The sequence below is a fragment of the Neopsephotus bourkii genome, unplaced genomic scaffold (assembly GCF_033783945.1).
Source record: "Neopsephotus bourkii isolate Nb327-2 ecotype Australia unplaced genomic scaffold, CSIRO-AGI_Nbou_v1 NB_1792, whole genome shotgun sequence".
In the NCBI taxonomy this organism is placed as follows: Eukaryota; Metazoa; Chordata; class Aves; order Psittaciformes; family Psittacidae; genus Neopsephotus; species Neopsephotus bourkii.
The window spans coordinates 3,441,485-3,467,720 of record NW_026902266.1 but is presented as its reverse complement, the minus strand read 5'-3'; the positions used below and the strand labels follow the sequence as shown (position 1 = coordinate 3,467,720).

At 47.0% G+C, this 26,236-nt stretch overlaps 2 protein-coding genes across 9 annotated transcripts in view; both read left to right on the top strand.

The window, feature by feature from the left end:
- The window catches only part of LOC133226619 (cytochrome c oxidase assembly protein COX16 homolog, mitochondrial), a 299,200-nt gene that overhangs the window by 76,043 nt on the left and 196,921 nt on the right, over positions 1 to 26,236 (top strand). The window lies entirely within an intron of this gene.
- SLC8A3 (solute carrier family 8 member A3) overlaps positions 6,674 to 26,236 on the top strand; it is a 118,654-nt gene continuing 99,091 nt past the window's right edge. For 2 of the 8 annotated variants that reach the window (XM_061380282.1, XM_061380277.1), the window contains exon 1: positions 6,678 to 7,309. The gene's annotated coding sequence lies outside the window, so the exon portion shown is untranslated. Of the gene's footprint in view, positions 7,310 to 26,236 lie in introns of all 8 variants that reach the window. The other 6 variants (XM_061380275.1, XM_061380279.1, XM_061380278.1 and 3 more) reach the window with 6 other exon arrangements.

Here is a 26,236-nt window from a genome sequence, read left to right as displayed (position 1 = left end):
CTTGGACAGGCTGGTTGTGTTCAGCAGGATCTAGGGATGTGTAGGTATATGTTGCATGTGCCTGCATCCTTCTGTGGTTGGGCCTTGTTTTAAACATCAGAAGAAGGGCTAATACTCTCTTAAACTCCACTTTGGGGAGAATCTGAATAAATGAATACTTTAGCCAATGTTTTTTACCACCCACTTAATCCAAAAACGTGACACACATCAGAAGGACAGTTCGGCGATGTGACTTTAGATTCAAAATCAAGGCTTCAGTGCTGAAGGGTGGTCGCAGCCCTCGTGTGAAGTCCTGATGGCAGGCTTCTTCCCAGGAAGACTGTCTCTGCCTACTGTCATTGACAGAGCAGTCTGGGGTCAGTTTACCACAGCAGGAGCACTCATCCCATATGTGTTTCCTGGGTTCTGCCAGCCTGGACAGAAGTCACGTGTATCCTAGAGATGGATGCGTGCCTCTCATCTCTCCATGCACAAGTTGCTCACTCCTTTAATTAAACTGCTAACTTTCATTAACGGTTGATGTTAATGTACTTTACAGTTCCTTTCCCCCCCTGATTTTTATAAACCAGGATCAGAGTCTCCTGGAGGGAAGCACGGCTTTTTTCTAGCTGCTCAAGGGGAAGTGACAGTCTGGCACTCTTCACTTTGTCCTAGATTTTTAAAAGAGGAGACACTATTATATGGGAGATTCTTTTTTTTTTTTCCTTCAGTAGGTCTCAGCTGTTTTATTAAGGAAAGTATTACATTGACCTTAGGGGAATAGTAAAATCTCATTCTATCTTTATCCAGCATTTATTGTTATTCCCATTGGACTGTGCTATCAAGGTCTGTAGTTGTGCTCTCCGGTAACATCCCCTGAGGTTGGAGGCCTTCAGTCTGGCGTCCTGCATGCTCAAAGTGGAGACAAACCAGAGTGTGAAACCTTGTTTGCAGCCCCAACAGGGACTGCCATGAGGCTAAGGGCAGGGGCAGCCACAGCCACATTGGTGTTCTCTGCCCATGAGCTGAGCACCCACAACCCTGTGCCAGGCCCTGCAAGTGTGTAGATGGGTATCTGTGAGGTGGCTGTGGGTCCATTGGCCACACACGCTGCAAGACGGGTGGGACCATTTGAAATGCTGATGTTGTGGAAGACCCATAGGCAGTGGAGGCAAGTACAGAGGACAACATGCTCCTGCTGCAATATAACATAACCCCAACCCTTTTTCATTACCAATAGCAGCAGCACAGTTCATCCTGTTAGCAAGTTCACTGGTCAGAGAGTAGCTCTCCCAGAGTTTGAAGGTACAGGCTCAGGATGAAGGGGGAAGAGTTTGAGAGGTGTAAGAAGCCAGCCTGTGCATGGCAGGGTATCAGCTGCTGCTCTAGAGCTGCTGTGGATCCTCCTCTCTGTGAAGCACTGCCTCAGGTTTAGAAACATGGATTTATTTTTTTCTTTTCATGCTATTAACCAGCAAGTGGTGCAGGAAGCATAAAGAAAAAAGTCTTGGTGCCAGTGTTTAACAGGAGAACCAGAGTGGTGGAGGTACAATTGATTTTTGTCTTTGTTGGGTTTCAAAATCAATGAAATATGAACTTTCCCCATTGATTTTTGGAACTCAAAAATTATTTTGGGAAGTTGTTAAATAAATCGACAACTTTGTGAGCCAGATTCTTTTCTAGGGCTTTGTCAGACACATATGAGAACCCATCAGAACATGCTGATGTGCTTGCAGGCTTCTTGCCATGCTAATACCTGTTACTGTCATCTGTCATGCCAAACACCATCCTCTGAGACCAGGCCCCTTTGTCCTCAGTGGGAGCGGGGAAAGGGGCATATCAAATCCACTGCTGTAATCTGAACCTTGATCTGCAGCTAAGAAGGCAGGTGTACTGCCAGCAGTGTTGGTGCTGGTTGCTAATTACTAGTGACTGTAATTGAAACGGACATTCTGGATGTGCCCTTTGTCCTGTCACATACCCCAGTGCTGCAAGTGATAGCATCCCATTGGTCCTTGCTGGAAAAAGCTTACCTTATAAAACCCCTCCAAAAACATATAACCTAATTTGTAAGAGTTGGTATTAAGCTGTTGCTCTAAGATGCCCAAAAGAAGGTAAGTCTCAGAGCTCCTCAACCCGAAAAGGTCCCCCTGACCACTCTCTGTGGATGGCATTTAAAATGCTGGAAAAATCCCCTTTGAATGAGTGCTTGCTTCCTGACCCAGAATTCACTGGCTTGTCAGGCCTCGCCCCGGAGTGTTTGTCCAGAGTGGGTATGCTCCATCACAGATGTCCACTTTCTCTTCACCCTTCAGTTTCTGAAGCTAACACTAAAATGGAAAATTTGGAATTAACATGTGTCCTGAATAACATGATCATTATAGAACACGATGTCCTGAATAACACGACTTTGGTTGTGAGGTGTGCTCTCCCTCTCCATTGTCAGGTGGGTCCTTTGGAACAGGGCACTTCTTATCAAAAGGCTTCAAGAGTTTGAGTTGCCCTGGACTCTCAGTATATTTAGTTGAGGTCTTTTTATTCTAGGTGGGGTGGTGTTATACATAGCGTCTGAATGCTGCATTAAGTTCCTTTAGGTCTGTGTTCACTTACAGGGAACAACCTTGGCAAGCCAAGACCAGAACATGTTTGTGGTATCACTCACCTACACATGGGCTTGTCTCTGCTCTGTACAAAGTCATGATGAAGATGTCCCTCTTTCTGAGCCAGACCTGAGGAACATGGCCTCTGACCCTTTCTCTCGTGGGAAGCTCTGTGATGAGGCTAGAGGACCTTACCACAACCTGTGTCTGTCACGGCCGCATCTGTGGATCAGAGAGTTTCAACCCATATTTCACTCCTTCCTGATCAGTGTGCACAAAGTACACAAAGAATGAGCAATGCTTCATCCTTCATTGTGCATCTGTGGCAGAAAGACATCTGCTAGGACTTGTGGAGGAATTGCCCACTGGTCACAGGAAGTGCCATAAAGAGAGCATGGACTGTCCCAGGTGTCCCACGGCTTGTTTGATAGGAACCTGTGCATTGTTGAGGGTGTGTGAGTAAAGCCCAGCTTGGCTTTCAGAGCTGTAGTCACACGTGCAAAGCAGGCTTCTATGGGGGAAAAAAACGAAGCACAGAATTTTACAGTTAAACTGTGTTTATTTGCTCAGTAATCATGGACAGCCTTGAAGCTGCTTCCTACATGGTGCCTCCTTTCCTCTTTCCCCTAGAAAGTAATTTTTTCTCAGATGTGGAACTTCATTTCAAGGCTCTGCAGATGCATCATACTAATAAATGTCACATTATCCCATCTCTTCTGACAGAGACGTGAGCAGGCACCTGATGAAAGCTGATGAGGGAGGAAAAGCAAAGCTATGAAAAAACAGGCTGGCACATAACCCCGGTTCAGCGAGAACAAATCTTGAATGAGAGAAGGGTTCTGTGCCAGGCCCTTAGGTACAGACTTTGGGTCAGGGGCAGTTGAGCTGTGTGTATTCAAACAACAAGGGCAAATGTAAATAGTGTTTGCAGCTACTCTTGGCTCACTCAAACAAGGGCTGAAAGATCAGAGGAGGACAGCAAGATGGTGCAAACTATTCCTACAGCCTTGCTAGGCTAGAGGTTTTCCAAAACCTGGAGTTAAACCTGCAGCTTGTGATGTCTGCCTTAATATAGCAGTAATATTGCTGTATCCACCTGACATTTTGGATGGCAGCTGTGTAAAATTCTTACCCGTATGAGCTAAGTGCATAGCTGGTGGATGAAAGGGAAGGAGGAAGTTCCTTCTGAGTCAGCCAACACACACCCAGAGTTTCATCCAGAACTTGCAGGACACTGGCAGGTTTTTATGTCAGTAGATGACATTGGCCTTTGAGAGCAAGCCAATGCCTGGTACACATATAATCAACAGCACTACCACTGGCTATGTCCTGCTGTCCTCATCTTTATTATCAGCATGGTTGCCAGCAGAAGACTGAAGCCGTGGGATGTTTAAACCACAGGTTAAGTTAGAAAAATCCTCTCTAGTCTTAGATGGACAAGGAAAGGAAGAACAAGCCCTGCATTTCTTGTTCTGCTCCAAATCTCAAGAGACTCGAGACAGGTTTGAGAGTGGGATTAAGGCCCTGATTGCTAATAGGAAAAGCACCCAAGTGATGCCATTCTGGTTCATGAGTGATGTTGCTTACCTAAGCTTTCGGTTTCAGGTGATCATGGAGGAGTCTGAAGGGGAATGAGTTTTGCTTTAAAAATTTGGGGTTTTTTTTGGTTGATGCACAAGCTATTAATTAAGCTTGTTATTCACAGGGAGTGAGAAAAGCTTTTATGAAAGAAATTGTGTGTGTTCTTTATATATATGTTATTTGATATAGTATTTGATAGTCTTCCAGTGGTTTTGGTGATTTGGTGGTTTTTTCCAGTGTTTTGGTTTTAGGTGAGGTAATGCTTGAAGCATCAAATGATCTTGGTATTCATTAAAAACTGACATACAGGCTTGCTTAGCAAGGTTGTGCTAAGCAGCCCAGGAGTTTGAAATCCCTGTATTTCATTTGCTAAATGTGCTAACATAAACAAGGGGAGTTATTTTTTGTAGTATTATTATATAAAGGGTTTTGATGCTTTCATCCTAGCTTAGTACCTTGCAAGGACACCTTTAAGACTAAGGAGATGAAAAATTTCTTATACTTCCTCTTGTGATGAACAGTTCCTACCTGAGCTGGGCAGTGTAAGTCCAGGCCCATATGGAAGGAAAGGAAAGAGGGAAATGCCTGGGAGCATCTCTTAAACAAATTAGGCATGATTTTACTTACTGAGTTTAGGAGATGAAGTGAAATGAAACTTCTGTGTGCAATAAAGAGCTCTGCCTTAAGTTATTGCCAATTGTAAATTTGTGTGTCACCCCCAGGCCTTGTGCCTGCTCACAAGCAGTTGGTACCACCATTCCTCGAGTCCAGACCTGCTCTCACTGAGCCTTAAACATGAGTGGTTGTTTGGAACTGCCATCATGACAATGAGCCAGGGCAGTTTCTTTGCTCAGTGCTGGAGAAGACTGGAGAGCTGCAACCCTCCGGGTCTGTGCCCCCTGGCACGGGTGTGAGGTTTGGAGGTGGCCACCTGGAGATGGGGTGACACTGGACAGCGTCGGGGTCCCTCCATGCATCATTGGTTGTAGCCATTGATGCCAAGCTGTCAATAAGGGCTCTTCCACAGCTTCAGTGGTACTGCTGAGCATTTTAATGCCCTGGACCATACATGCATGTATGCCTGTGTTCCCCCAGGCACTTGGAAGTCCTTCTCCTTCCTGAAGTCACACAGGGTCGTCATCCAGTCATGCAGCCCTATGTGGGGCTGGCTGGCACCCCAAGCTCAGGCACCTCATCACATGTTCAATGTCATTTTATTCTCTGGCCCATGTGCATCCCATGCCATGTTCCCACCTCATACATTGCCTTGCTTGGGTTATTTGGGGACAGCAGGAGTGCAAGGTAGCATGTGAGGAGATACAGGGCTGAGCCCAGGACCCACAGGATGTTCTGCATTCTTCTATGCCACCATCTCCTACTCATTCACCCAACCTAGCAGCAACTGAATCCCCTTGTGGCCTCCTCTGCCTGCCCCTTTGTCTCTGGGTTGCCATGCCCTACTCTAATAACAGTAAGTAGCCAGGCCAGAATGGGTAACTGCTCTTCCAGGTCTCTGGATCCTTTCTGTGCTGAGGTAAAAGCTGTTGCTTACTTGGGCTCACATTTCTCATGGCAGTTTACACAGCTGCTTTTGACGGGGATAGTTTGCACTTGAGCATGTGCTTGAGTCTCACCAGAAAGCTTCTGCTCCCTCATCACCTCCTGCGGTAAGGGGAGTCAGCAGGGATCACAGAGTAGGGACAGCTGCTCTCTGGGGAATGGAACAGCCCATCCTTTGGCAGTATAGCCCTGTACTGGGGATCCTTGCCTTATAGTGCATAGGCTTGCAGGTCCTTTAAAGAAGTGAGAAGCCATGCCTCCTGGAGGCACATGTCTGCCTGTAACTGCTGTGGCAAGAACAGAGGGGAGACAAACCTATGTGCTAACATCTTGATGTGCCTTGTGCAAGGTATAAAGCTACTGTCCTTCTCCATGGCCTGAAAATCAGCCACCAGTCATCTTCTGCCAAAGTCAAATAGCAGCTTTGGAAGCAACGTGTACTTTTTACCTTAAAATGACTTGATGTCTCACAACTTGTTATTTGACTTCAGTTGAAAAAAATGATGGGGTGGTTTCTGCAAGCGCAAACCAAAGCATGCAGCTTCAAACGGATCCCAGGACCAACTCTGCCTGTGTAATTACACTGCCTATATTTAATCTCTCAGAAGTGTTTGGCAGATGCTTTAAATTTCAGATATGCAATTTCTTCTGCTCTGAGGCTCGGCTGCCCTGTTCTTCCCCTCCCTTGCTTGCAATACGTGAAGTCAAGTCAGTATACTCGGACCAAACAGAAGTGATCGCCGCTCAGTAAGTGCACATCTCTATCTATATATACCCACGAAGATCTCCTGGAGATCTGGTGTGTGTGTGTGTGTGTGCATGTTACATGCAAGACATGCTCTGCCTTTATTTATTTAGGAAAGGGTTTGCTCTGGTTTCATCTTGCCTTTCTTTAAATGATCTGAAAATCTCCCCCTGGGTTCAGGAGAATAAATATGCATGGCTTGTAATTTGTTGCAGCTCTCGCTCCCAGCTGATAGGGTGACGTGGAGTTTGGAGGCTCACAGATTGGCTTTTTGATTTGGCTTCTTGCTGCAGTTGTGCAAACCTCGCTGGCTCCCAGGAACCCGGCTCAGCGCTTTGCCGTGCTCCGTAACGCTGGGAAGCCTGGACCGAGCCCCGATGGTGTGAGAGCGGGAGCGGGGGAAGCCCGGCACGTTCAGTGGCAATCTGGGGTACAATCCATTTTCTCTTCCCCCCTCCCTCGACCCCCGTTCATCTCCATCCTCCTCCCCCTCCGCCAGACCTCCCTTCCCTCCCCAAACTCCACCGCACGGAGCTGAAGATCAAGGCTGGTGGATTTATCAACATTTTACCTCCACCCCCCACCCCCTTTTCCAGATGCACCTCCCCACTCACCCTGACAGCTGCAAAAGACAGCACAGGTTTTGTAGCGAGCGAGGCAACTTGGACTGACATGCAAAGGCGACCCCCCCCTACCCCCCCATGCCCGCACGCACAGTCGGTGAATCACCGGGAGATGCGATGAGCTCCCGTTAGGAACCGGAAGGATTTGTACTGGGGAGAGAGCGGAGCCCCTGCACCCCCAGCCCGACCCTCCAAAAAAAGTCGGGAAAGCAAGCAGAAGGGTAAGTACGAGGGTGCTGCCCCTGCTCCGTAGGAGACGCTAGGCGAGCGGTTAAGTTTCTTGCTGTCAAGAGGGGTTTCACGCCTTGCATGGCGATGGCCGAGGGGCGAGGGGCTTTTCCCAGGCTCCTCTCGCAGCTGCGGAGGGGGGACACGAGGGGATTGAACGTTGCCCGGGCGCTGGCAGCTCTGTTCAATGCTCCTGTTTTCCCGGAGCCGCGGCGGCTCCGTGTGTGTGTGTGTATGTGCGTGTGCGTGTGTGTGTTGTGTGTGCTGCGGGGGGAGGGCGCTGCGGGATGCATGGGTGGATGGATGGATAGATGATGGATGGATGGATGGATGCATACCGGGGAGGGGGAGCCGGGCCAGGCGTTGCGGGGCCGGGGCCTGGCGAAGGGAGGGAAGGAGGGAGCGGGCGGTGGGAGCAGCCCTAACCTGCGGGCCCCTGTGCATCGGCCCCGGGATCTCGCCCGCCGCCGGGCAGGGGTGCCCCGCACGGCTCGGTGCGGCGCGGCGCGGCGCGGCCCGCAGGGATGCCGGGGAGCCCGGGAGGGGCGGGCGGCTGTGGCCGGGGCTGCCGGGCGGGGTGAGCGGGTCTCATGCAGTGCTATTCATTTCCCTTCCCCCCTCCGTTATTTATTTATTTATTCTAATTGTTTTAATTTTCATCTTTTCCCCGGGGGATGCGGGGGGGGCAGGGCCGCTGTCTTAGGCAGCTGTCGCGCTCCGTCCGCGGGGCCCAGCTTGTTTATCCCGGGTGTCAAATATAGCTGCTGCGCCAGGCTCTGCTCTAAATAGGGCACGGGGCCGGTTGCGGAGCCCCCCGCAGCCCCCGACTGGCGGAGGGGGTGAAACGATACGCACGCATGCACGCATACGAGCTGACCTAAATGTTGGGTTATTCCATACTCTTCCTCCCTCCCAGCCTTGCTTCAGGGCTTCCTTTCTTTATTTCACCTGTGCCTGAAGTATTGCTCACCCTGCATGGGAGAGGAAACCCTTGCAAGTGTATTTGGGGTTTTTTGGTTTTCAACTGTGATTTTAAAAGGTGAGGCTATGGCCATTCCCCCCGCCCCCCCAGTGGAGCTGTGGTGTAATGGTTGGGTTCCTGGCTCCTCTTTTTGTTTCTGGGCTTGTTCTGGGGATTTCACCCTGTAAATCTGTTTTAGATTTAAGGTGAGACACTGGAGGAGCAGTGGGGGTGAGAAGGGGTGCCTTATGCACATCCTCCACTACTCATGCTTATATGTATGTTCCTTTAATTCCCCACATCACTTTATAGAGCAAAAGGGTGATTTTGTTGAGCTGGTTTTTATTTCTGGAGAGGACAGGGCTGGAAAACTTAGGTAACAGTCAGCAGCATCTTCCCGTTCAAGAGTGCTCATCATCCTGTGCTCCCTGGAGCCTGGCTGGAGGCCCAGGAGAGCAGAGCTGGCTTTGGGGGACTGCTAAGACACGGATGCCTTGAAGATGCTCTGTAGGTTTGGTGCAGTGGGGAGAGGCATCACTCCCCTACAGCACAAGCATTTCTAAGGAGTCCCTAATGCTGCTCTGTCCACTGGCGTTGCAGGTGTTTGTTTACCCTGTTCATGGTTTAGCTGAGACAGTCATGCTTGGTGCTTATGTTCAGTCTCCTGTGGTCAACTGGATCAAGACTTATTTCCTGAGCAGAAGTAGTGATGTTAGAAAAGAGCACATCCTGCTACTGCTGAGGGCTAGCAAGGAGCCCTCAGTTCAGCCACGAGTGTGCAATGTGATGATAGGTCAGATCTGTTCCCCTCTGTTGTAAATAAAAGGGTGTAATGTCAGCCAGGGTGGGGAAGGAGAAGACTGAGATAGAGAGCCCTAGGTATAAGGTGCAGTACAGCAGTCTTCTCCTTTTCTTTTTTTCTTTCTTTTTTTCTTTCTTTTTTTTTTTTTTCCCCCAAGCCATATATGAGCCTTGCTTTAGGAAGTGGGGGGGTTCAAGCATTCCCCAAATGTCCAAGGTATGACAGGCTGTGGTAATCCCTCGCTGAGGTCCTGTTGTGAGAGCAGTGGAAATGCAGGTAGGCTCCTGCTGGGCACATTGCTTCATCTCCCTGGGTCTCATTTGTATTGTTAATGATATGTTTCTACCTGTGTGGGGATTTGGTGAGGACATGGTTGCAATAACTAGTGAGTGAGAGGGTGAGAGAGGGAAGGCAGATGCATAGCCACCTGAATGCCACTGTGTGTAGCGCTTGTCCCTGGCAGAGATTGCCCCCTTCCTCGGCACAGCTGCCACTGACAGGATGGCACCTGGGATGGCAGATGCTGTTGCCAGGTGGGATAGTCTTTTCCATCACTCTGGGCAGTGCGGGAAGCATGATCTGCGGTGTTCTGAACATCAGTACCCAGAACAGCAGAATGGATGGGAGCTGGGTGCAGAGCATGGCCTGGGGCATGCGCCACTCTGTGCCCCATAGGCTGTTGTTGGGCCAGTGTGAGGATGGGAGATGCCCTGTCCCACTGGAGCAGACTTTGTTGTGGGGAGTCATGAACAGTTGTTCTGCATGGTGGTCAAAGGGCACTTGGGCCAGCTTGGTTGGCTTGTAGGAAGGAAAGAGGTATCCGTGGACAAATCCAGCGTCCCTGCTTCCTTTGCCTTCCTCTGGAGCTGGTGGGACTGAACTCAGATGAGGCTGGTCTGAGCATGGCAGATGCTATGTTATTGCTGGTTGGACAGGTCGAGAGATTGCTAAGGGCTTGGGATAACCTGCTGCCATGTTGTGCCTGATCCACATGTATTGCTGCTCCACAGGGTCCTCCCTATGACAGGCATCTCCAGCCCCAAGGCAGGGAAGTGCCATAACAGAGTGTGTCAGCACTTTTTGTTACAAACCAAGTTAAGATGTATTCCCTCTGCCAATATTTTCAAGTGAAGCACTATATGGATGAATGGTCTGTCTGTCAGGTTTTTGTTTGCTTGTTTTAAACAAACAGCATCAGTCTCCTCCCCTAAGCTTCCCCAATGACCAAGTGGCGTTGACAAATAGTTCCTTGTTCTTTGTTGCTGTTGCGTTTCAGATGCCTTTCATGTGCTTCAACAGTTAAAAAAAGGCTTTGATTGCTGGCCAAAAAAAATACTTATTTATTTTTTTTTAAACACAGGCAGTAATATCTGATTCTATGTTTAAAAAAACCCCCACAAAACAACAAAAGCCAATGAAGGAAATTAAATTACACAGATAAAAGCATCTTCTTAATAGGGAGAGAAATATCTTTGAAGCCAGGAAATTGATAGTTGTGATACTCTGTCTACCATCACCCACTGCGTTTAGGTATTGTGACATAGATTAATACAATTGTTGATTTACTGTTTAGATAATGAAAACTCCTAAAAGCATCAGCCTGGTTGGGGGCCCAAGTTTCAAATGTCTAATAAGTTATAGTCTTTGTCCTGGAGACTTCCATGCATTGAAAGATACATGAGATCACAAGCTGTTCTCAGGGCAACCTTAAAACACCTCTGTGCTGCTGAGCGTGTGATTCTGTATTGGCTGATTTCAGTGATGGTGAGGCTGTGGGGTTTGGGGTGAAGAGCTCGCTGTCCTTGCTTCACCAGGATGAAATCCAGGAGCCACCTGACATGATTCCTCCTGTAGCCTCAGTGGGCTGCTGCACCGCTTGGGGACTAACATAATATAGGCAGGAGCTGGCTTCCCTTCTTCCCCTCTGTTCTTTCCGCCTTCGTGCTTTAAACCATGGGCTGTGGCTGAGGGCAGTCACAGGTCTGTGTGTGAAATTCAGCACCATGGCCTCCCAGTCTCCCCTCCAGCAGTTCTGACACACAGTTTTGCAGGCATAGCAAGGCATTAGGTGGCAGGGATGGGTCATGTAATCCTGAAGGTACTACCCCTTTCCCATCTTGTCATGACAGTGTCACAATGAGAAGACCCAGGTGCCCTTGTTCCTGTGGTACAGCATCATAAAGTAATTGCCTCACCCCATAAGGTGCATTTATAAACAGGTGATGATCATGCCCCCATGCTCCTTCAGCTCTCAGTTTTCTGGTAATTCTGTCTTTAAATCCGCTTGCTGGAGCCTTTGATCACACAGTTGAGCTGTCGTTGATGTCTCTGACAGTTGACATCATGGGAGAGAGGGGTGCTTAGGGCTCTTAACATTTCTTTCATGATAACTTGTTTTCTAACGAAATCCTCCAATGAGGATTTTCCATCATATTAGAACAAGGAGCTTTTCCAGAGCACTCTAGGTTTAGGGAGAAGTTTCTGTTTCCATTCAGCATTTCCATTCAGTAGCAGATTATTTCAAGGCTGAAAAACTGGACTTGCTGTGTTTGCTGCCTTCCTCTACTCTGCTGTCTTTTTACCTAAGCCTCCTAACTCAGGACAGCAGCAGAGACAGCCAGGTCAAGAGCAATCAGAAATACTAAATATCCTGTGCTGCTGGGCATGTTTTGCAACCAGGGAAGCGTCAAAGAGTTTTAGAAGCTATAGCCATACGAGACTGCATTGCCAGTGCTTTCATTGTCACCCTCTCCTAGGCTGGTACTGGGAGGCTATCTCAAAGCAAATGGAAGCACTCTCCAGCAGCAACACAGAATACAGTTTTAATCAAAGGAAATTTAGTGATGTAGGTATGTACCTGTGAGAGGGCACTTACATCTGACTGCTGAGGTCATGTTGGAGGTGATATGTCCAGGAGTGAGTGGGGGCTTACAGTGTTGACAGTGCCAAGCACCCTGCCAATGTGTCTGCATGCTGCATGATGGTGAAAGTTGGCTTCCTTCCTGAGGGACACAGCTTCCCAAACCCAAACTGGAGTAATGATCTGTGTGAAGAGGCTGTCCTTTTGCCTTCCATACTCTTTGCTCTCAAGAAACTTTGGTTTGGGACATTGAGGCCTGGGTGTCACCTTGAGGTGGACCTTCTTTGGTGGGAAGTAATATTTTGAGATTGAGCCTAAAGTTCACCTTAATAAGCGCCTTTATCCTCTGTCCTCTTCCATGGTTTTGGTTGGGATTACTCAGTGACTCTTGAACATGCATGTTGGTTGGGAAAAATGGAGATGAAGATGTGTCTCTTTCTTTGCATAGCAGGATGTTAAATGGCCCAAAAGGTGTTGCAGAATTCACTGCTGCAAGAGGCAAACCTGCCCCTGCCATGGTTGCCATTTTTACCTTGGTTTCTTCCCACTCTGGCTGCTTGCTCCTGCTCCTCTCCTACCTATGCAGGGTACTGGCATGGAGGCATGGGTGACCTGGGTGCTTTTTAGCCAGTTCCTGGTCCTTATTCATGGCATAACCATGCAAACAGCTGTGATAACAAAAAAGGGGAGAGCTAGTGAAGAGTGGGAACAAACGGCTGGAGGTGGAAAATATTCAGGTTGGGTTAAGAAGCCCTGCTTCCACCTGTAAAGCTGCCACCTGGGTTGCCTGCAGCAGTTAAGGCTTGGAGTTGGTTCAGCCTTGAAGTCAGATCTTGATGAGATGGATAGTCCTGAATGCAAATTAGTTGCAAAGAGCCTAAGAGTGATGGGGTCTGCAAAGCGCTTCTTAAGCTATTAAGAGGCACAAGAATCAGCAGGGAAAAAAAGGACAAAATGTTTTTAGATATCAAATCTTCCAAGAACATGCACAGCGGTTGATCCTGATCTAAAAAACTAAAAATCAAACAGTGAACCTAGGCCAAGCTGTTTTACAGGCGCAACATGCCAAATGGACTCAGGTTCCTCAAGAAGAGGATAAGATGAGAACTTCCCCTCCACTCTCAATTCTTTCAAGTCCTTTGAAAGCTTCACACTAGCACTCAGCACTTCATCAACAACAATCTCTCCATGTTGAAGCCTCCAGACTGCATTCCCTGGCAGCGCAAGTGGGAGTGGTGCCAGCTGTTTTATTAGGTTTGCACCCACGGAACCCACTAGCAGGGAAGGACCTGACTCCTTGTCCTCACAAGGCCACAGAGGGCTAAGTTTGTGTTTCTGCCCTGCACTCACTGAGGGTGCTGCGCTGGGCCAGCGTGTGGGTCCTTGGGAAGCTGCTTGCTTTGAGGCTAACTGGGGGCCCCTGTCTGAAGACATAGGGACCAAAGCAAGGTGGAGGTCTCAGTGTTGTTGTCTTCAAGATGCAAGGCAAGGTTCTGTGTGTGCTTTTCCTTTGCAAAGGATCCCAATGAAGGATAATGGCATGCTGCTGCTTTTGTTTTGGCAGCCCCCTGAGCAAGAATGAGCCTTTCAAGACAGAAGGAAAGCAGAGGGGATGCAGCTGGAGTTAGATGTGGTGGGGTGTTCTCCTAGAGAATGCACTAGAGTTTGCCCTGACATAAATTACCGCCTGCTCTGACTCTATAAGCATCATATTTTCCCTTTCATTTTAACCTTCCAGATTAGTTTCAGGTTCACTTCTTTTAGTAAATATTTCCTTTTCTCTAACTTAAATAATCCATCTCCTCAAAGCTGACCTGACAGATGTTTCCCCTGGTGACCCTGCGCACACAGTACACTTGATGAAACCCTGGCTTCTGTGGGACAATGCAGCACCAGCAGTGACCCTGCTGGTGTCCCAGCTAAAAATAAAGTCCGTTCCTCCTGGCAGAATTGGGGTTTGCTTTTAAGTAGGTAGGCAGTTTTACCCATCAGCTGCACTGCCTCTTGTGCCAGGCAGAAAGCACAGTTTAACCTTCAGAGCTCGATGGAGCTGCTTCCCCTCTGGGGATTTGCACTGGGAGACTGAAGGTGAGATGCTCAGCTGCACTTGGTTCACCTACATCCCTCCCAGAAAACTGCTGGCTTGCCTGTTGCCTGGCTAGATCCATGTCCTTGCTGCTTCATGCATCCCAGTGTGACACGACCAACCCTCCTTCCCCCAGATCTGGCTATTTTCCTCCTCTGCTTTTTCTTCTAAACTAAATAGGTTTCTTCATGATTCTCCAATAACTGCCCCAGGTACCCAATTCCTGCAATAAGTTCGTTCTAGCTTCTCAGTCTTCTAACAACATCCCTCATGTGTTCAACACCCATTTATCCTCTCTGCATGGCTTTCTGCCTGCGTGTCAGGTCCATATGAACTTGGCTGCTGGGACAAAGCAAGAGGTCAAGAAGCAGATGCTCAGTTAAGAAGGGCTTTTGCAGCTTTCACCGTACATGCGTATTAGTGAGTTCCACAAAAGCTGGTGAGGTTGAAATACGCTCTGGAACAAGAGGAGGGAAGCATCCAGAGGCTGGTGAATCTGTGAATATTTTGGGTGTTTCCATGCACATCTGTTTTTCCTTTGAGTCTTTGAGTACATTATTTACTTCTTATAGCATTGAGTTCCACAGGTTGCACAAATGTGTGGCGTAAAGCTTAGGAAGTGCTCACTAGATAAAGTGCCCTGAGTCTGAGAGCTTTCTGTTGGTGTTAGCCTTGAACTTCTTTTCACCTCATTGGCCAGTACTGTCCTTCAAACAAAAGTTGATTTCCCACAGAAGGCTGAGGGGAGGAATGTGGGAGTTGTGTTTGATTGTGCGTGATTCCAAACCTCATCTGCTTACTGTTGCAAAGATAGCATGAAAAGGTGGCATGGTCGTAATTTGCAAGTGTCTGCATGGGAGCCAACAGCTGTCAAGCACCGCTGGCTGGCTGCAGTCACCTAGGGCATAAGGGTGGTGGTCTCTCAGGTCTCTTCATGAGCATAACATGAGCCAGTGGTGATGTCTCGCTGATGGGCTGGCCAGAGCACTAGCTCAGCACAGAGGGCCAGAAGAGTGCCTGCTGCCTCTTGCTTGTCTGGTCACTGGGAAGGACCACAGGTGTTGTGGGAGGAAGGGTCAGGAGAAGGGGCATGGGGAAGTGTTTGTTTGCATGTGTGCAGGGGTGAGCAGAGGGCAGGGAGAATGGGCTGAAGAAGGATATTACTGCAGCATGGAGGGTTGTTGGGATACGGGGCTCAAATTAATTGAAAACCCATTTTTATTCATATATCTGCTCATTGAGCTCCCACAGTAAAATGTATTAATTTCAATGCTCTGCTTGTCTTTGAAAGTGACCATCCTTTTGTCAAAGACCTTTTGTGCTTGTTCTTTTACCGGTCTGCATCACTGACATGAATGAAATAGTATACTGGTGGCTCTGCCTGGGGTAACGCTCTTCCTATCCCACTGCTCTTCACCCATGGGTGTTTGGGGGCAGTTGCTTCTCTCCTGGGCAAGTGTTTTTCCATCACCTGTGACAGGTTTCCAAGACGACAGGAGTTACTGTTACCAGCGTTGTCAGGAAGAGCTGGGTTCAAGGCACCACCACAGATGTATGGTTCGCAAGGAGAGGCTTTCTGGGCTGAGGGAGGAGGGGATGGGCGCTGAGTGTGGACTAAGGGTATGAAAACAGGTTGGTCATTCCTGCTTTAGCTGTTGCTCAAGTCAGCCCTCCACTGAAACTCCCAGCAAGAGAGGTACCTTGCCATTTTCTTGCCTTAGCCTTGTCTTAGGAGAGATTTGGACTTAAGCAAGTAGAGCACATCTCAGTTTTAATCTCCTCTTTGCAGAAGTGGAGGGACAGATAGTTTCTGCAAAGCCTGAAGAGGGCTTAAGCTCCTAGTAGAACTGATGGAGATGTGGAACACCTAGCATCCATATGGAGGCTGTGTCCCTCAGAAGCAGGATAGAGGGCTGTCCTCTCTCTTTGCCTTGGTGGCTTAAATAGATCATATAGTGGGTGACTGGGCAGGTGCATGGGATGAGCATGTTATCCAAGCCCCTGTGCTAAGCCTGTCATTGTACCTTCAGGATGAGGCACTTGAGGATGCTGATCCAAGGTGATACTGGGATCATTTTCTCTTTCCCTTGTCTCATTTCAGTGTATCTGGCTGATGTGGTCACCTCCCATGACTCAGCTGCTCCTGTTGGCAGGACTAGTTGCAGCAAATCTATGGCCAGCATGGAGCACTGGGAGGAGGGAGGAACCAGGCTGGGAAGGACAGCAATGCATTTGGTATGGAGGAAGCAGGAAGATGCCCTTCAGCTGATGTATGTGGTGCAATTGCAAAGAGGAAGTAGATGAAGCTTTCCTTTTGGAGGTTTATGTTATATGAAATGTTGCCAAAAAGCTCCTCAGGCTGCTCTTACAGTAGAATAAGCTGGCCCTGCTGACTTGGGCTCATTGGACCTATGCTGATGTACGCCAGAGAAAATCTGTTCCTAAGGATCCTCTTGCTTCTCTCTTGCCAGCTGATGGCATGCAGGTTGACTGGGCTGGAAAGATAGTCCTAATTTTTAGGATGACTTTGCATAAAAGGAGGCTTTTGGAAGGGAGGGTCAAGGGACGGAAGCTGATGTAAGTAGTCCTCTGAATTCAATGGAATCCTATCTCTTCCACCTGGGGATGAACAACAGCATGGTTATTATATACTTTGCCAGGAAATTCTTCAGATACACAATGCCCTGCATGCAGTTTTAAAGTGTTCCTCACTAGCTTCTAAGTTAATACTTGCTGACTGCTGGGAATTAGAAGAGTATCATTGCTGGCATAGTAGAAATGACAAGAGAGGAGCCTCATCCTTTTCAAACAAGGAGCTTTGTTGTATGCACTGCTCCCAAGATGGGATACACATATAAGTAATCCTGAGTTTCTGAATCTCTTTGAGGGATCAAGTCACACATTTACCTGGTTTAGCCCTACACCTTCTGGGTGTGGAACCTGCCCAGCGCTCTTGGCAGGAACCAAGAAATAAACCTAATGTCTTTCCTTGGAGAAGACAGCAGTGGCCTCTTGTAGTCATCTGTTTGGTCTTGTGCGGGGATTTTAAATCATGTTTAGGTGTCCAGTGGAAAACCCATGATTTCAGTGGGGTCAAGGTGTCCAAGCAGGTTAGAGAACTGCTTTGTTAAGCTTCTAACTACCCTGTGAAATCTGCTCCTTTGTGACTCCTTCTGTAAAATAGCTGAGAGACTTCAAGGCTATGGACAGAGCAGAGGACAAAGTTAGGGCTGTTGTAACAGTCAAAAGTGTGGGTATTGTGGCTGACGAGCTTCAGGCTTCAGATTACTTACCCTTAACAAGACAGAGTGGGGCAGCCAGCGGGCAGGGCAGAGCTGTAGTCGAAACACAGACTGAGAGGAAAAAAGTGAATATTCCTGTCTGGTAATGCCACAGTGAAGGACAGATCTCCACCTGTCTTTACTATAGAGATCAGAGTGGCATATAGCTCTATACAGTCCACAAGGAAAGCCTTCAGAGGGTGGGGGGAGAAGAAATGAAGGTGGGGCAGCAGATAGTCTGAAGACTGCTGGCACTTGCTGTAATTGCCGCAGCAGCTGAGCTTCCACTGTCCATGTCATCTCTGCAATTACCATATGGTAAATATAACTTGAGTCTCTAGCAAATAACAGAGCTAATATTAAGAGAGAATCTGTAAACAAGCTAGTGCATAAATGAACAAAGAGCAGTAAACAGCTTGGACTTAGGAAGAATGAATTAATCATGGTAGATGTGAGGCTTTATTTTATTTTAAAGCAGGTGCAGAATTAGCAGCTGAAAAAACACTGAAGGATTAAGATATCTAAAATGTCAATAAGAGATACATGGGCATATGTGTTAGTAAAGGGTGAGAGAGCTGTGTGAGATCTTATTTGATAATTGTATTCAAATGGGTTAATTTACAGGTTTTGGCACCTTCCAAGTGAAGTGGGAGGTATTTTGAGGATAACCCATAGCTCAGTGCATCTCTCATGCCTCCTGCTGTGCTCAGATCTGCAGATGCAGTGAGAGCGTTATGGTGTATTTCCCTCCTCTCAGTTGGAGGCTCTGGCTTTTTGGTTGAAACTCTGGAAATCTCCCTCTTTCGTTCCACACGTGCCAGTCAGCGCAGCGCTCCTCACACAAGCCCCACCGCTCTGGGGGTGCAGCAAACGGGCACGGAGACCTTTGAAAGTGAGCAATACAGTGAGCTTCTGTATAACCATCTGTAACAGCCCAGTACCTCATGAAAACCTGCTGTGCAGCAGAGCTGAGGGGTGAGACTTTCCTGCCCTGGCTCCATTCCTGCTTCAACACGAGCAGATCTGCTGCTGGTTTTGGTGGGAGAAGGTGGTGAGGCACAGCACTCCCAGAAACCCCGCTGCTTCTGAGCGCCTCGAAGATGGAGAATCAAGACGAGATGAAGATAAATGATTTAAGGGCAGCTTGGACTAATTTATAAGGATTAAAATAAATTTGTGTGCTTTGGCCAAAGAATAGCTATGGAGGAGAACAGCTATTTACAAGTATCTGAAGCATGTAAATCTCAGGCAGGGAGGAGAATGGTTGACAGTACTCCAAGGACAGGATAATGAGAACTAGCAGCATAAATTTTCTTAATTTTATCCTAAATATAAGGAAGACAGCTGAAACCTCCGCGATAAATTACATCATGGCAGAGTCTCTGTGGGAAGTTGCGGAAATGCCATCACTTGGGTAATTTAAAACTGGGCTGGACAAAGTACTAGGAAATAACATTCGCAAGGGGAGCAATGGAGCAGTGGCTCCTGAGGCATGGACCAGACAACTTCTCTGGCTCTGGTCTAACTAATTCTGAAATTAACGAAACCAGTGCTAATTGGACTAAGCATGAGCTTTTCCTACGTACCCCATTTCTGTGCCTGTCACAGAAGAGTGTAGAAGTCTTTGTCCTAGCATGACAAATGACAACTGCTTGTTCTTTGCTGCAGTGGTAAATTGATTCCTGAAGTGTAGCCTTCTCGTCCTCCTCTTTCCTCCCTGTTTTCTGCCTGGTCTCTCACTGCCCCATTTGTGCTGCTTCTGCCTCTATTCACTTTTTTTAATATTTTCTTTCTCAATGACCCAGAAGTAAGCCCTTCTGTATAGACTTGTGGAAGGCACATAATTTCTGTTGTGTGTGATGTGGCATTTTTGGTAAAATACATATTTTTTGCTGTATTAGGGGAAAAAAAATTATAGAACTTTTATTTCTGTTTTTCCTTGGAGGAGAAGTCAATAGATAAATGGGCCCGTTCTAGAGGGTCAGAGCAGTGTGTGCAACATGTGCCCAGCTGCTGGGGTTAGCGCCCAGCATGGCTGCCGGGTGGCTATCCCAAGAGCCCATGAGCCAGCCAGGGATGGGCTAACTGCCTAGCTACTTGTCGTGGTTTAAGCCATGCCAGCAAGTCAGCCACGCAGTTTCTATTTCCTCCTTCCTCCCTCCCTCCCTCCCTCCCTCCCTTCCTTCCTTCCTTCCTTCCTTCCTTCCTTCCTTCCTCCCTCCCTCCCTCCCTCCCTCCCTCCCTCCCTCCCTCCCTCCCTCCTTCCTTCCTTCCTTCCTTCCTTCCTCCCTCCCTCCCTCTCTCCTTCCTCCCTCCCTCCCTCCTTCCCTTCCTTCCTTCCTTCCTTCCTTCCTTCCTTCCTTCCTTCCTTCCTTCCTTCCTTCCTTCCTTCCTTCCTTTCTCTCTTTCTCTCTTTCTCTCTTTCTCTCTTTCTCTCTTTCTCTCTTTCTCCCTTTCTCCCTTTCTCCCTTTCTCCCTTTCTCCCTTCCTCCCTTCCTCCCTTCCTCCCTTCTTTCTTTCTGTCTTTCTTTCTTCCTTCCTTTCCTCCTCCCCCTGCTCCCAGAGGGATGGGGAGGAGAATCGAAAGAATGTAACTCCCACGAGTTGAGATAAGACCAGTCCAGTAAGTAAGGTATAACGCAAACCACTGCTGCTGCTGCCACCAATAGTAATAATTATAAGGGAAATACCAAGGGAAGAGAATATGATAACACCTGCCGAAACGAGCCCAACTGAGCAGAGAGAGCCCTTCTGGGTAACTCCCAGTTACATCCAGGGCATGACGTGCTGTGGTATGGAATACCTCTTTGGTCAGTTTGGGTCAGATGTCCTGTCTCTGCTTCCTCCCGGCTTCCCCTCCTCCTTGGCAGAGCATGAGGCTCACAAAGTCCTTGGTCAGACTAAACATCAGTGTTGTCAGCTCTGCTTTCAGGCCGAAAGTCAAAAACACAGCGCTGCACCAGCTACTAAGAAGGAGAAAAAATGACTGCTACTGCTGAACCCAGGACACTACTTGTGTGAAATCCAGCACATCGCATGGTTTGTTTTGTTTGCCTCTAATGAGTGTGTTCTGTCAGAAAACTTGCATTTTTCTTAACTAATTCTGTATCTAAAGAGGGTGAGCTATGACTACAGCATCTTTTTCCCTCTTATTTACCACTTAGCCCACTTCTGTGTACAAATAATTGATGGCTGTGCAGCACAAGTGCCCTGTTGACAACAGATCCTCAGGCCTTTGATTGTAGCTGTTGGAGATCTGTCACCACAGTGCTAAAGAAATGTCATGAGTTGCCCTTGTCATCTTTCGTCTAGGATGCTGTGAGTCACTACGTGATAAGTTGCACTCTGATGGTGGCACCTGAACCAGCAGTATAATATGTCCGTGAAGCAGGAGCAGTAAATAACACACCATGTGTGCTGCCATGGGCAGTACATAAAATGTCTTTTACTGGCAAGAAGTTTTCCTCACACCGCTGGAATAATTTTTTTCCCTTCCCACCTGTTCCCCAAATTGTGTTTGATGCTCTTTAAAAACAGAAAGACAGAGAGTGATGAAAACCAGTGCCTTGAAAGGCTGCAGCAGAGGAGTCAGTGCCTGTTGCAAGCCCAAGTGTTGTCGTGTGGCTGCTCCAGGTTGTCTCCAATCAGCTGCATGGAGACATGGAAGAGGGAGGGGGGCCACTGAGTGGATGACCCAGTAACTCCACTTCTTTATTTTGCTCAGCCTCCTAAACCACAAAGGAAGAACTTCCAGCCTCTTAACCGGGCCTTTCACATCATAGGCATAAAATCAAGGGTCGAAAATATGCTCTTGAAAGTATCTGCCCTCTCAATTTGGAGCTGTTCAGATTGTGGAGAATGGTGTGTTCAGATGTGCACTGGTGTCCAAGTGCCTAAGGGCTTTAATTGTGTTTTAAAGTACTTCTAAATGCCGTAAAAAGACCAGTGCTTGAAGATCTGCCTCTAAATGTGCAATGGAGGCTTCCTAGTGACTTCTAAAAGGTCATGGTGGTGACTTCTTGCCAAATACACGTGTGATTGCTACCAAGGCACTGCAGTGAGCTCCCGATGCCATTTGTACACAGGGTGTGCTTGTTCTGGTCTCCCATGCACTGACGTGGACGTGGTTGTCAGAAGCAGGCCTGGACATGCTACCCGCAATTTTTCACATTCTTTGCTCTGAAAAGATAGATGAAAAGAGGGTGACTGAGTGCTACCCTGGATTTCACAGAGGAGTTGTGGAGACTCCATCCTTCATCCTCAAATATACTCCAGGTATTCAAAAAACAACTGGTCATGGTCCTAGAGAAGCGGCTGCAGGAGGCCCTGCTTGAGCAGGGGGCTTGGATTAGATGACCTCTGGAGGTCCCTGCTATCTCCTTGTGTGAACTGGCTGCTTGAAAGTCCCAGAAAAAACAACAGTGAGATTATACGATACTCATGAAAAGATAAACCACTCAACTATATATAATACTGTGTTTTAAGCCAGAGGATGGCCTCTTCTAATCTAATATGACAGCCTAAATACCAGGTTTTGTTTTCTGAATGTAAAAAAAGCTACAGTTCTGGGGGAAAAATATGAAAAGGGTAATACTGTCTGTCCCTTAGGCTGAGGAATTCAGACAGATGGATGTGTATGAGGAATGGAAGAGCAAGCACACTGTGGCTCCCAAGGAAGCTGTGCTAGCCCACACCATAAATAAGAGTGGCTCTCAGAGCACGGCTGTGGCCATCTACCAAAGTGTTTCCTCCTCCTTTACATGTCTGCACAGAGTGTAAAGCACAGCACCTGTATCCATATATTATCAGTGTATCCTGTATGGACATTTTTCATCTGGGGTGAGAGCGAGGAAATAAAATGCCCAGCCAGTCAAGTGCAGCCGGTGCAGTATTGGACAGGGACAACTAAATATGGGCACCTTTATGGGTTAGCTATTTATGACTGCTTCTCCAGGAGCATCATGGATGCTAAAATACAGAGAAAAACATCATGGACCAGTTCCCTGAGGCGAGCTGAGTGTTTGGAGGTTGCCTGTAACTGTATTGAGAGTTTGGAGATTGCTCCTAGCCATACACAGACTTTTGCTCCATTTAGGTCAGCCCCTGGGATCAATCACTGAATGTAACTAGATCCAATCACAGCATTTCTATAGGGAATTAGTAGATTTGAGTTTTTATCTCAATTAACATTAAAATGATAGGAGCCGCTCAAATTAGTTGAGACAAGGGCCTGTAAATACTGAAAGATCTGCTACCAGAGTTGTTTTCTTTATGGTAGGTTTTTACATGATCTAGAGAGGGGAAAAAAGGCTGTTTCTGACACATACCAAGGGGTTTATTCTGTAGGCAGCTAATTCTGGGTTTTGACATGTTTACTGTGAAGTGCAAAACAACAAGCACCTACGGCTCCCTGCCATAACTTTTCCATAGAGCCAAACTGCAGGGACGTGTCATGGCCTAAGTGTGAATTAGGGTGCCTTTTCCTCATAAAACTTAGCTGGTGCTTAGTAGGGAGCTAAACTACCTATTGCTGTGCAGTAACCTGTGTAAGTTCATCTTGGGGTCCCTGGCTGTACTTATACTGGTCAGGCACATGCCATCAGTATGATGGTTTAAGGCCAGGTCTGTGTTTGGAAACTTGCATTTGTCTAACAAAATGAATTTAATTACACTGCTCTGTCTTTTGGCTTGCAGGTAGATCTTAACTTACACGCCAGGTACTACTCTTGTCGTGATGAGCATAGGGCTCAGTAACATTTCAGTGGAGATGATTGAAAAATATGCTTTGTTTTGCATTAAATATTTTGTTAAGCTTTTATTTTGTGGGAGGGAGGAGTGTGAATTAGGTATAATACCTCTTCTGTGAAAACTCAGTTATTTGTGTTCTTTGGCAGAAAGGCTATAATTTCAAGTTATGGATCACATGGCCATTGTCAACTCTTGTAGAAGAAGGAGCTCCCCCTGCTAAAATAACTGTTGCACATCTTCCCAGAGACTTGCTATTTAAAGCTAGCTTATTCTGGTGCACTGATGCTTGCAGCATTTTGTCTCTTTCTTGCATAGATTGAATGTTTTGAATTTACTACTGAACTTAACCTACAAGGTAGGGGAGACTGTCTGGTCTCCTCACTACTAATGCCCTTACTTGCACACATTCAATGCAATAGCAGTAGTGGGGCAGAGGGCTGTGGAAGAAAATTCCATCTGAGAGCAAAGAATCAGTGGAATTGAGGATCCTCATAGGATAAAGGCAAAGATCACTTCATGCCCAATGACTTTCCATTGTTGCTGCAGCCTCCTCTCCTGTCATTTGCATCCCGCAGGGCCAGGGCAGTGACGTTGTTGGAATGACACCTCTCTGTGCCAGATGTGGATGTGTTTTGTTTCACTGGCGTCAGAGGAGTGACGCCTCCTCCTGGGTGACTAGCAGTGACTCAGGACTGTGCTACAAGCCTGCCTGGTGGCTCAGAGTGGGACTTGTGCTGAAGGGTGGCTCCTGTCACAGTTAGCACAGTTGCTGCTAGTTAGAGGAGGGGTAAGGGATGTGTCTGCTTCACTCTGGGGAGGCCACAACTATGTAGATCCCCTCCAGCAATTTCTGGACTGAGTTTAGTAGATATATCTGAGGGAAAACTTGCAGCTTGTATAAGCAAACTTGCTGACCCAGAGCTACGGAGTGAGTTTTGGCTCTTCTATCCTCTATCATCTGAATGTTAAAACTGTTACCACAATGTCTTATTAACTGCAGTTTTAAAATGTAATAGTTTTAGTCTATGTTGTAAAGCACTTTTGCATCAGTGTCCAATAGGGGAATGACAGTAAGAATGCTTCACTGTTTTTCAGATTAGTTAGGTTAATGTTTTTCATATTAATGAACACATACTAAGATTTTATTAGTGCATCTGTGGGCAAAGTTCCTGTTGATCTCACTGGGGAGTTTTACCTGTGTCAAAGAATTGCAGGATCAGGTCATTATTGTAACACTTTAGAAAATGATTGTGACCTCCACTTAATGTTAAAATGTTTATCAAAGAAACTGAAAAAGAGTGAATAAATATATTCCCAAATTCTGAGATTTTAGTCTGTGACCCATTGCCTGAGTTTGGAGGTCCTAACTCATAAAGAGAAGCTACCCTGGTAGAGGCTGTTTTTGAGATAATATACTACTAGTTTCAGGAATAAACTTAAAATCAAATTAAAAATAGAAGAAAGAATGGCAAGGTCCTGGAGTGTATTGGAGGAAGGCTAGAATAGAAACCATCGTGCCATTACAGAAGGTAGACAGATAGTATTAATTACAGAAGGTGGTTGTCCCACAGAGAAGGAGGTTGGTAGCAGTGATTTATTTCAGAGGGCAGTTTAGTCATCATACTATTCCTAGAAAAGGCTCTGAATTTAAGAGATACTTGACTCTTAAGTCATTTTTGAAACCAAATTTAGGTGCTTGAGTCACATAGATGTTTTTGAAATTACTTCTGTCTTTCTGTCAGCCATTTCTTCATGGCTGATCTGGGAAGACACAGCACTTACTGGCTGCTATACAGTTAAGTAGGAGCTGGGAGCTGGAAGTGTCAAGAAGCTGGTGGATACCTGCCAGCAATTGCAGTACAGATAAGGATGATCTGATGTGCCTGGAGTGTTTTGGAGCTGCTGTGCTTGTGCAGTTGGTCTCTGCATACACCTTGAGTCAGAGGCACCTGGAACATGTCAACTTCACTGTGCACCTGCACACATCTACCTTGCAGCCTACCATAGATCTTGGCCTTGCTGCACATCATCATTCTGCACATGTTCGCTGGCCCTTCCTCAGGGGTTTCCCACCATCCCACAGCCAGAATGCTAGAGCTGGGGCTGGCTAACAGCCCTCACTGGGGCTGAGGAGCTCAGTCGGGCACTGGGGCTATAGTAGCAGGCAGATGAAATAGGCACTGGAGAGAGAAGGTAAGTGGGCTAATGCGGAGAATCTTGCTCTTCTGAATTAGTCCAGGTAGCATGAAGAAGTGTATTGTTTTTTCGTGTCAAGGGTGTCAGATATGGATTTGTGATCCTGATACTGCATAATCAATTCTCTTCCCTCTGCTATGCTTTGTCAGGAGCTGTTTTGTTCATTTTGTTCATCTGCAGTCTTTGTTCATGCTTTCCTTCCTGTTTTGCTTGTCTTTATAGATTTTTATCTGAAAGTTGAAAATGTTGTTGTTGCTATTGGGAAGATTGCACCCGCTTTTGGAAAGAGGCGAGTGACACAACATGAGAGTAAAATAGCCATTTGAGATGCATTTGTTAATGCTGATAACATGAAGATGTTGCCTGAAATATTTACAGTGCAAGGGAGAGGGAAGGGACCTCTTCAAGTGTTTGGGGGCCAGTTCATCTCTTTGAACTGCTGCCATCTTAACTTTGGGTATCTGCTGTAAACTGGCTGACTGGGCACCCTCTTGAGACCATGGAGAGAGAGGGGAAGGGACAAAATCCCGTCTGGAGATGTGTGTTTTAAATACATCTTTTGGGTCAGAACAGAGTGGGACAGGAAGGATCATGCCCTGGAAACGACTGTCTCTCCTCTGACAAAGGGAGCCAAGGTGACTTCGTTTGACTTACTGCTCGAGATTTAGGTACAGTAGATGTACGGACCCGCAGTAGAAACCTCAGTGAAAGCCATTGGGAGTGAAGACTCTTGAACCTTCCAAGTGTTGTAGATTATGCTGCTATTAAGTTTGATGTTTCCTGTGAGGTACTTGGCTGTGTCTGGACTCAGAAATGTGATTTGTTATTTTAAGCCTGAGACCAAATTCTTCCAGAGACCTGATATATAGGGAGGAGAACAGTATGATCCATGGCACTGTGGAGTGATCAGAATCCAATTTTAAGTGGTGCAAGCCCTACAGCAATGTAGCCCCTAAGTAATAGAAGGCATTATTGGACACTGATAT